The sequence below is a fragment of the Capra hircus genome, chromosome 6 (assembly GCF_001704415.2).
Source record: "Capra hircus breed San Clemente chromosome 6, ASM170441v1, whole genome shotgun sequence".
In the NCBI taxonomy this organism is placed as follows: Eukaryota; Metazoa; Chordata; class Mammalia; order Artiodactyla; family Bovidae; genus Capra; species Capra hircus.
In genome coordinates this window covers 52,364,717-52,376,987 of record NC_030813.1, presented here as the reverse complement: position 1 = coordinate 52,376,987, position 12,271 = coordinate 52,364,717, and positions in this window count along the sequence as shown.

Sequence of the window (12,271 nt, the reverse complement as noted above, 5' to 3'; positions counted from 1 at the left end):
AGATGACCTTTGATGTTTGACTAGATGACCTTTGATATTTGACTAGATGACCCTAAAATCTCTTCCTTTAAAATTCCCATTTGATGAGCGAACACATTCCCTCTTGATTTGGTTGAGTCATTTGCACTCAAAAAATTCAACAAAATGAGTCCTTTTTTAAGCCTGTAATGTACTAAGGGCAATAGACAGAAAACAGGAAATATACAATTCTTTTAGCTGTTTATATATGACTTAGAATCCAGTTGTATATACAGTGACAGATCCCAGTAATCATATACAATCTCTCACAGATAATTGAATATTGATTCTATTTTGATTAATCTGTCTTCATAGCTCATAAGGCCTGTTCAGCCAACATGATAGTCATACATTTTGCATTTCCTTTGGAGTCTCTTAAATTCCTACAGATTTTTAATTTTATGGTGAAATAATTTACCTCTAAAGTCACTAGCAAAATATGCATATTACTGTATGCTTAGAACTAAATGGTAATACTGAGATTATGTTGGAAACAACACTATAATCTAGTAATATAGTCTGTAAAAGCAGGAAGATATTAAAAATTCTGAATATTTTAGCAGTAAATTTTTAACATTGTTTGAACATACTATACATTTCATACTGGCATATATTATATGTATTCACTAGATAAATGATCAAAAGCATCTGTTTTATTCAAAGGGATGTGTAATAAGGTAAATAAAAATGTTTTACTATTATTATTGTTCAACATAGAAAAGTAATTTTTACCTTTAGATTCTAAAAATATTCTTCAGGGAAAAATATATTTCTATCTCTAGGGTAGCTATTCTTTACTGTTTGGGGTGTACCCTGTAAATTTATTTCAGATAGTGATCTTATAAATATGAATGTATCTTTAATTTTCATACAGTTATTATATTTTGGCTGCCTATTGAAATGGACATTGTGAATTATTTTTCCTCATGATTACTGTCACACTGTCTTCTAATATTACAATCAATGTTATTTAACTATAGATAAACAGATGCATATCTCATCTTTATTCTTGCCTCTGTAGATTAACTGTAACTCTCCCCTTGAAGACATATAGGATTTTGTCTTTTCCTAAATGTAGAAAATTATCAAAAAATTTTATAGGGGTCTAGTTTTTTCTTTAATGTTTCACCAGTCCCATATCATCTTGAGCATTGACTTCAAACTCTTCTCATCTTTTTTTCTGCTAGACAAACATTTAACTCCTGAGTTATTTTCTGATTTCTAACTTATTTTTCATTAATTACATATCCATGTGACTTTGTGACATGCTCCAGTATATTTCTCAGCTTTATCTACAAGCTCATTAATGTGTTCCTTAACTGTCTTATTACATATTCATCCTAAGAGTTATTTCCCCATAATAATTTTTATTTTTATGGTATTATAATGCATCCAGTATATTTTTGAATCACTCTGTTGATATTAGTTTTACTTGCTTTAACATCCTGTTCAACATATCTACTAATTCTATTATTTCCTGAAACTTTTCTATTTTCACTCTTTTACAATGCTAGTTCTCTTCCAATATCTGGTAATTCTTACTTATATGCTTACTTTGTCTTTGAGCTTTTCTGGTTAATTTTTCTATTCAGTCTATACCACCAGCCTGAGCTTGTTCAGGATCTATGCAACTGCTGGCTGCCTACTATTTAAATGGAAGAGAGTCACAATATGTTAGTGAATGGGATACTTTCATCTTTGCATGATCATTGAAATAGCACAGCAACTTTTGTCTCTTTAATCCAAGGTGTCATATCTTCTGTTGTAATTGAAAGAAAACTCCCCTTCATCCTATTCCTGCTGCCTAGCTCAAAATCTTTAGTGACTACTTCCATTAATTAGTGTGGTGGGAAGGAAGTGAGATTGGAGTAGTTCATGAAGATAATAAAGATAATAATAAAGATTACTGAAGACATTAAGTAAGCAATTGTACATGGTATTTTCAAGAGGTTGACTGAATGAGAAAACAGTGATTTAAGTGTATAGCTCAAGATTATGGTGGATATTTTGTGTCTTATCCAGTATCCCTTCACACCTTCTTACAACAAAACCCTTATTTTGTTCAGGGCAGCTGTGGTGTAAAGATTTTAAGGATAACCTTATATAATTCATTTTCCTATAACTGAGGATAGGACCTGTGAATTGATGAAGCACTCTTGCCTTGATTGTGATTCTGCTATGTGGAGCAGTCAACCTTGAAATAGAGATTATCTATATGAGCCCTTTAATAGCAAAGATAATCTCCAACTGGTAGCAGCAAAATAACTGGAAGAGAGTCAAAGTATGATAAGGACTGGGTCTCATGCTAATTTTAGATAAAGGGAGCCTTGTGAAAAGGAATGTGTGTTGACCTATGGAGCTAAGAGGCATTACTGGTGGAAAGGAGTTGGGGACCAGAATTACAACTCAATGAAATGTACTCTACCAACATTTTGAATGAGCTTGAAAGCAATTCTCCATAGAACCGTGAGAGATAACAAGCCCAGCCTGACTGATACACTGAGGTGGCCTTGTAACACCCTAAGTAGCGAACTCAAAATTCTGATATATAGAACTATAATCTAATAAATAGATAATTGTTTCAAGCCATTAACTTTATGAAAATCTTTTATGCAGCATTTGCGAAGATCTGTCTTGCTGTATTGTAAACTCAAATGGTAAAGAATCTGCCTGCGATGTTGGAGACCTGGGTTCAGTTCCTGGACCAAGAGGATGAAAGGATCTTCTGGAGAAGAGAATGGCTACCCACTCCAGTATTCTTGCCTGAAGAATTCCATGGACAGAGGAGCCTGGGCGGGGGTGTTGAGGGGGGTACAGTTCTTGGGATCTCAAAGTGTTGGACACAACTGAGTGACTAACACAAACTAATGTATCAGTAATATTCCCACCTAATAGTTCTTTACTTCACAGAATCTTTTATTTAGAGGTGGTCATGGAAAGATATTGTGAATATTCTTGATGTGTAAATAAAGGTCTTTATCAGAGCACTGAAGTTGTTTCTGCTTTTGATATGGGCTTCATCACTTTCCTCTTGTCTTTTCATCCTTTTTTATTTTTTAACCATGCCATGCATGGTATGTGGCATCTTAGTTCCTTAACAAGGGTTCTATTTTGGGGGACCAGTAGGTGGAGGCACATAAGCACTTTTATAGGCTGACACTGGAAAAATTAGTATGATTGTATGTTAAGAGAATAAGGATACAGAAGTTAATTTAAAAATAAATTTATGACAGAGTACAATAAGAACTAAATTTTTAAAAAAGCATCAGAGAAAGGAAGGTCCATAGCCATCCTATTGATATAAAGTGATATATCTCATTGTGGTTTTGATTTTCATTTTCCTTTTGGATAATTATATTGAACAGTTTTTCATCATATATATGTTTTCTTTGGGGAGATGTCTATTCAGAATTTTTATTTGATTTACCTTTTTTACTGACTTGCAAGAGTTATTTATATATTTTGAATACAATTCCTTATCAAATATACGAATGCATTATTTCACACTGGTTCTGTGGACTGTGTGTTTACTTTCTTCATGGTAATATTCTCAAGAGAAGTATTTTTAATTTTGATGAATTCCATCTTACACATTTTTTTTAAAATTTTATCGTTTCTGCTTTTGTTGTCATATCAAAGAAAACATCAAAGATTTGCTATTGTATTTTTTCCTAAGAATTTTTAAAGTTTCAAGATCTATATTTAAATTTACGATTAATTTTTAGTTAAATTTTGTATAGTATAAGGAAAGAGTACAATATCATTGTTTTTCACGTGGATATCAGTTTGTTCTATGTGGTATTTGTGTGTAATTTTGAGTTATTACTACAAGCCACATGAGAGTAAATCCCTAAGATAACTGTGAAATTCATATGTATTTAACATATTCCCCAGATGGGTTTTATGCACACTGAAATTGAATAATAATTAAGTGTTCATGAGACATAAAAGCAAGTAAAATGGAAGTGAGGACATTAGGGAGATGGAAAGATGGACATTTTAGGTGAGAACTAGTCGTTCAATTTCCATTGTAACGTGTTACCTTTTTATTCATCTACTGGTAATAGTGATGCTTTAGCAACTTCATGACAAGATCTGTTAGAAGTGACATTAAACAAGATTCAAGATGTTGCCAGAAGAAAGGTTGCCAACAGTTAAAAATTAGTCATTGGAACTGAGATGTAATGGAAAACTTTTCATTTTTACATCAACATGGGCATTGCATTCAGGCAGGCAAATGATAGAAAAGGAAAGATGATGAAGAAAGACAATCGGGTAACAAAACCTTTAGTAAATGTAGTTAGGAGATGACGTGGGCCACTAACTAGTACTTCTTATACTTTCCTGAGGTTTAAAAGTATTGAAGAATAAAAAAATAAAGAACATTCAAAATAAATTAGATGTTACATTTATTACTAATAAAGATAGTGTTGTAGAATCTGGCCTACCTCTGCAGAAAACTAGAAATGTGAAATAGATTCACCTGCTCTATCTTTGTCCTCTCTCTGCAATAACAAAAAGTGAAGTTTCTCAGTTGTGTCCGACTCTTTGCAACCCATGGACTGTAGCCCACCAAGCTCCTCCGTCCATGGGATTCTCCAGGCAAGAATACTGGAGTGGGTTGCCATTTCCTTCTCCAGGGGATCTTCCCGACCCAGGGATCGAACCCAGGTCTCCCACATTGCAGGCAGACACTTTAACCTCTGCTCCATCAGGGAAGCCCTTAAATATCACAAACTGGATGGTTTAAACAACAGACATTTATTTCTCATAATTCTGGAGGTTAAGAAGTCCAAGATCAAGGTGCTGGCAGATTCTGTGTCTGTGGAAGACTCACTTCCTGGCTTGCCTACTGGCTTCTCTCTCTGTATGCTCATGACCTTTACTCTCTTCTTCTTCTTAAAAGGGCACTAATTCCATCATGAATGTTCTACTCTCATTACCTAATTTAAAATTTTCAAAGGCTCTGCCTCCCAATACCATCACATCAGGGGCTAGGGCTTCAATATATGAATTTTGGGGGAACATAACATATAACTCATAACACAGTCGTGGCAGTAATGGGGCACTAGAGGTTTCCTGCATGGTGACTTCACTGTTAAGCTAATGGCACAGAGAGCTACAGATACTTAATTGTTCTTCCAAATTCATCTTTATGACACGTAATGAAGAATACAAAATGAGGCAAAAAAGAATGCATCATTAGAGATTTTTCCTCATGCAAAAAGTAATCAGGAGTGGAAAGAGCCACACCACCTCATATTCCAGGGAGTTTAGATATCTTAAATAATTGGTGTTAATCATTAATCTTATATGAATCATGCTTATGGGAAACCTTTGGGTAACACATTAACAGCCTATTTTGGACAATTTCTCTAGGAATTTAAGATTATTTTCTTGATGCCAAATAAGCTTTTGGATATCCACCAAAGATGACTAAAGGGCAGTATATTTTCCTCCAAATATTATTCAGAACACTGCCGCATTTAAGTCAACTTCACCACCTGTGAAGTTAAGTCACTTTCCACCTGTGGTAAGAGGACTGTCAGAGAGCTCTCTAAAGATGTTTACTTCCTAGTCCAATAAATTAGTGAATATACATTATTTTTTTTTTAATTCTGGTAACAGAATAGTACAAACACATAGGTTAAAACATAAATTTATTCTCTCATAGTTTCGGAGGCTAAACATCCAAAATTATGGTATAAGCACAGTCATGCTACCTAGGAAACTGGGTAGAATCCTGCCTTGTCTCTTCCTAGTTCTGGTTGGCATATCTTGATTCCAGCTTCATCACTCAAATATCTGCCTTCTTTAATTATTATATATTCTCTCTATATGTCTGTGTCCAAATTTCCCTCTTCATATAAGAACAGCAGTCATATTAGATTAGAGAAAACTCTGATGACCTCAACTTAATTATATCTACAAAGACACTATTTCCAACTTAAGGTCACATTAGAAGATACCAGGTGCTAAGACTTGAACATATCTTTTGAGGTAACAAAATTCAATCCATAACCCATGTCAAAGGGGAATTAGATTATAGATGGAATTAAGGTTGCTAATCATCCTTGGGGCTTCCCTGGTGGCTCAGAGGTTAAAGCATCTGCCTCCAATGTGGGAGACCTGGGTTCGATCCCTGGGTCAGGAAGATCGCCTGGAGAAGGAAATGGCAACCCACTCCAGTATTCTTGCCTGGAGAATCACCTGTATGGAGGAGCCTGGTAGGCTACAGTCCACCGGGTCACAAAGAGTTGGACATGACTGAGTGACTTCACCTTCAATCAGGCATCCTTAAAACAGGGAGATAATGCTGGATTATCCAATTGGTTTCAATGTAATCAACTAGGGATTAAAAGAAGAATGAGGCAGAAAAGAGTCAGAGCTGGAGAAGGAGATGTGATAACTGAGGTAGAGGACTTGGGAAATAGCAACATGGGAAGGACTCAGGCATATTTTGCTGGCTTCCAAGATGCAGGAATGAAGCCAGAGCCAACAAATGATGGAAGCTTGTAAAACCTGGAAAAGGCAAGGAAATAGGTTACAACCTAGAGTCTCTGGAAGGAATTCTTCCTTTCTAATGTGTTCACTTTATCCAATTTCAGACATCTGACCCATTGAACTTACAGATATTAAATTCATATTATTATCTTAAGCCAATGAACTTGTAATTTGTTAGAGCAGCAATAGGAAAATAACAAATTGCCAGGAGAGCTTCAGAAAATTGTTTAACTGCTTCCTTCCCCAAATTTAAAGGCTTCCCTGGTAACTCAGATGGTAAAGACCACCAGCAATGCAGGAGACTCTGGTTTGATTCCTGGGTGTGAAAGATTGCTTGGTGAAGGGATAGGCTACCCACTCCAGTATTGGATTTCCCTGGTGGCTCAGCAGAGAAAGAATCCTTCTGAAATGTGGAAGATGTGGGTTTGATCCAAGAGTTGGGAAGATCCCCTGGAGAAGGGAGCGGCTACACACTCCTCTGGAGTGGGTAGCCTGGAGAATTCCATGGACTGTATACTTTGGAATAGGTGGATTTAACTCAGATGACCATTATATCTCCTACTGTGGGCAAGAATCCCTTAGAAGAAATGGAGTAGTCATCATAGTCAACAAAAGAGTCCAAAATTCAGTACTTGAATGCAATCTCAGAACAACAGAATGATCTTTTTTGTTTCCAAGGCAAACCATTCAGTATCACAGTAATCTAAGTCTATACTCTGACCAGTAATTCTGAGGAAGCTGAAGCTGAAAGGTTCGATGAAGACCTATAAGACCTTCTAGAACTAACACCGCCCAAAAAATGTCCTCTTAATTATAGGGGAGTGGAATGCAAAAGTAAGAAGTCAAGAGATACCTGGAGTAACAGGCAAATTTGGCCTTAGAGTACAAAATGAAGGTCAAAGGCTAACAGAGTTTTGCCAAGAGAACGCATTGGTCATGGCAACTACCCTTTTCCAGCAACACAAGAGAAGACTCTACACATGGACAACACCATAAGGCAAATACCAAAATCAGATTGATTGTTTTTTTTTTTTTTTTTTTGCAGCCAAAGATGGGGAAATTCTATAGTCAGCAAAAACAAGACTGGGAGCTGACTGTGGCACAGATCATGAACTCCTTACTGCCAAATTCAGACTTAAATTGAAGAAAATAGGGAAAACCACTAGACCACTCATGTATGATGCAAATCAAATCCCTTATGATTATACAGTTGAAGATCAAATAGATTCAAGGGATTAGATCTGATAGAGTGTGTGAAGAACTATGGAGAGAGGCTCATGACACTGTATAGGCGGCAGTGATCAAGACCATACCCAAGAAAAAGAAATGCAAAAAGGCAAAATGGTTGTCTGAGGAGGCCTTAAAAATAGCTTAGAAAAGAAGAGAAGTGAAAAGCAAAGGAGAAAAGGAAAGATATAAGCATCTGAATGCAGAGTTCCAAAGACTATCAAGGAGAGATAAGAAAGCCTTCCTCAGTGATCAGTACAAAGAAATAGAGGAAAACAATAGAATGGGAAAGATTAGAGAGCTCTTCAAGAAAACTGAGATCTCTTCAAGAAAATTAGAGATACCCAGGGGATATTTCATACAAAGATGATCACAATGAAGGACAGAAATGGCATGTACCTAATAGAAACAGAAGTTATTAAGAAGAGGTGGCAAGGATACTCAGAAGAACTATACAAAAAAAGATCTTCCTGACCCAGATAACCATGATGATGTGATCATTTACCTAGAGCCAGACATCCTGGAATGAGAAGTCAAGTGGGCATTAGGAAGCATCACTATGAACAAAGCCAGCGGAGGTGATGGAATTCCAGCTGAGCTATTTCAAATGCTAAAAGATGATGCTATGAAAGTGCTGCACTCAATATGCCAACAAATCTGGAAAACTCAGCAGTAGCCACAGAATTGGAAAAGGTTAGTATTCATTCCAATCCCAAAGAAAGGCAATGATGCCAAAGAATGTTGAAACTCCAGCACAACTGCATTCATCTCACATGCTAGTGAAGTAATACTCATAATTCTTCAAGCTGGGTTTCAACAGTACCTGAACTCTAAATTTCCAGATTTTCAAAACTGGATTTAGAAAAAGCAGAGGAACCAGAGATCAAATTGCCGACATCTACAGGATCATTAAAAAAGCAAGAGATTTCCAGAAAACCATCTTCAGAAAACTAAGATCATGGAATCTGGTCCTATCATTTCATGGCAAATAGATGGGGAAACAATGGAAACAGTGATGGACTTTATTTTGGGGGGCTCCAAAATCACTGCAGATGGTAACTGCAGCCATGAAATTAAAAGATGCTTGCTCCTTAGAAGAAAAGCTGTGACCAACCTAGACAGCATTTTAAACAGAAGAAACATTACTTTGCTGACTAAGGTCCGTCTAGTCAAAGCTATGGTTTTTCCAGTAGTCATGTAAGGATATGAAAGTTGAACTATAAAGAAAGCTGAGCACAGAAGAATTGATGGTTTTGAACTGTGGTGCTGGAGAAGACTCTTGAGAGTCTCTTGGACTGCAAGGAGATCCAACCAATCAATTGTAGAGGAAATCAGTCCTGAATATTCATTGGAAGGGGCTGATGCTGAAGCTCAAGCTCCAATATTCTGGCCACCTGATGCAAAGAAACGACTCATTGGAAAAGACCCTGATGCTCAAAAGATTAAAGGTGGGAGTAGGGGCCATCAGAGGATGAGATGGTTGCATGGCATCTCTGATGCAATGGGCATGAATTTGAGTAGGCTCTGTGATTTGGTGAATGGCAGGGAAGACTCTCGTGCTGCAGTCTATTTGGTTGCAAAGATTTGGACAAATTGAGAGCCTGAACTGAGCTCAATAACATCATAAATATGATAAACTGTCTCTTGGAGAGGAATGAGATAAAACCTGGCAATCCTAAAGCAAATCAACCCTGAATATTCTTTAGAAGAATTGATGCTGATGTTGAAGTTTTGACCACCTGATGCAAAGAGCTGATTCATTAGAATAGATCCTGATGCTGGGAAAGAATGAGGGCTGGAGTAGAAAGGGGTGACAGAGGATGAGATGCTTTGATGCCATCATGTACTCAATGGACATGAGTTTGATCAAATTCCTGGAGATAGTGAAGAACAGGGAAGCCTGGAATGTTGCAGTCCTTGGGTTCACAAAGAGTCAGACAAGACTTAGCAACTGAACAACAACAATGTCATAAACTAAAGGCCAATACATAAAGAGACTAATAAAGTTACTAGAATCCTGCTATTCAAAGAGTGGTCCACAGATCGTCTTTGTGACTATCACTTGGATGTTATGAGAAATGCAGAATTCCAGGCATCAGCTCAAGATCTGTTGATTAAGAATCTACATATCAACAGAATCCCCAGGTTATTCACAAGTTCATTAGAATTTGACAGGCACTGGTCTAGTATTTATGGCCCAAAGCAAAGAGGAACTAAAGAGCCTCTTGATGAAAGTGAAAAAAAAGAGTGGAAAGCTGGCTTAAAACTCAACATTCAAGAAATGAAAAGCATGGTATCCTGTCCCATCACTTCATGGCAAATAGATGGGGAAACAATGGAAACAATGACAGACTTTATTTTCTTGAGCTGCAAAGTCACTGCAGATGATAATGGAGCCATGAAATTAAAAGATGGTAGCTCCTTAGAAGTAAAGCTATGACCAACCTAGACAGCATATTGAAAAGCAGAGACATTGCTTTACTGACAAAGGTCCATCTGGTCAAAGCTATGGTTTTTTAGTAGTCATGTATGGTTGTGACAGTTGGACCATAAAGAAGGCTGAATGCAGAAGAACTGATGCTTTTGAGCTGTGGTGTTGAAGAAGACTCTTGAGAGTTCCCTGGACTGCAAGGAGTTAAACCAGTCAATCCTAGAGGAAAGCAGTCCTGAATATTCATTGTAAGAACTGATGCTGAAGCTGAAGCTCCAATACTTTGGCCACCTGATGCAAAGAACTGATTCATTGGAAAAGACCCTGATGCTGTGAAAGATTGAAGGCAGGAGGAGAAGGGGATGACAGAGGATGAGATGGTTGAATGGTATCACCAATTCAATGGATATGAGTTTGATCAAGTTACAGGAGTTGGTGATGGACAGGAAAGACTGGCGTGCTGCAGACTATGGGGTCGAAAAGAGTTGGACACGACTGAGCAACTGAACTGAACTGGTCCAGTGACTGGCACTCAGAATTAGAGGTCCTTTGTTTCTTTTTGACTGTAAGACACTTTTTTTTTTAATTTTATTTTTACTTTATTTTACTTTACAATACTGTATTGGTTTTGCCATACATTGACATGAATTCTCCACGGGTGTATACGAGCTCCCAATCCTGAATCCCCCTCCCACCTCCCACCCCATATTATCTCTCTGGATCATCCCCGTGCACCAGGCCCAAGCATCCTGTATCTTGTATGCAAACAAAGCACTTCATTTCTTACATGATAGTATGCACGTTTCAATGCCATTCTCCCAAATCATCCCACCCTCTCCCTCTCCCTCAGAGCCCAAAAGTCCGCTCTATACATCTGTGTCTCTTTGGCTGTCTTGCATACAGGGTCATCATTACCATCTTTTTAAATTCCATATATATGTGTCAGTATACTGTATTGGTGTTTTTCTTTCTGGCTTACTTCACTCTGTATAATCAGCTCCAGTTTCATCCATCTCATTAGAACTGATTCAAATGTATTCTTTTTAATGGCTGAGTAATACTCCATTGTGTATATGTACCACCGCTTTCTTATCTATTCATCTGCTGATGGACATCTAGGTTGTTTCCATGTCCTGGCTATTATAAACAGTGCTGCAATGAACATTGGGGTGCATGTGTCCCTTTCAATTCTGGTTTCCTTGGTGTGTATGCCCAGCAGTGGGATTGCTGGGTCATAAGACAGTTCTATTTGCAATTTTTTAAGGAGTCTCCACACTGTTCTCCATAGTGGCTGTACTAGTTTACATTCCCACTAAGAGTGTAAGAGGGTTCCCTTTTCTCCACATCCTCTCCAGCATTTATTGCTTGTAGACTTTTGGATCGCAGACATTCTGACTGGTATGAAGTGGTACCTCATTGTGGTCTTGATTTGCATTTCTCTGATAATGAGTGATTATGAACATCTTTTCATGTGTTTGTTAGCCATCCATATGTCTTCTTTGGAGAAATGCCTATTTAGTTCTTTGGCCCATGTTTTGATTGGGTCGTTTATTTTTCTGGAGTTGAGCTGCATAAGTTGCTTGTATATTTTTGAGATTAGTTTTTTGTCAGTTGCTTCATTTGCTATTGTTTTCTCTCATTCTGAAGGCAATCTTTTCACCTTACTTATAGTTTCCTTTGTTGTGCAGAAGCTTTTAATTTTAATTAGATCCCATTTGTTTATTTTTGCTTTTATTTCCAGTATTCTGGGAGGTGGATCATAGAGGATCCTGCTGTGATTTATGTCTGAGAGTGTTTTGCCTATGTTCTCCTCTAGGAGTTTTATAGTTTCTGGTCTTACGTTTAGATCTTTAATCCATTTTGAGTTTATTTTTGTGTGTGATGTTAGAAAGTGACCTAGTTTCATTCTTTTAAAAGTGGTTGACCAGTTTTCCCAGCACTAATTGTTAAAGAGATTGTCTTTAATCCATTGTATATTCTTGCCTCCTTTGTCAAAGATAAAGTGTCCATAGGTGTGTGGATTTATCTCTGGGCTTTCTATTTTGTTCCATTGATCTATATTTCTGTCTTTGTGCCAGTACCATACTGTCT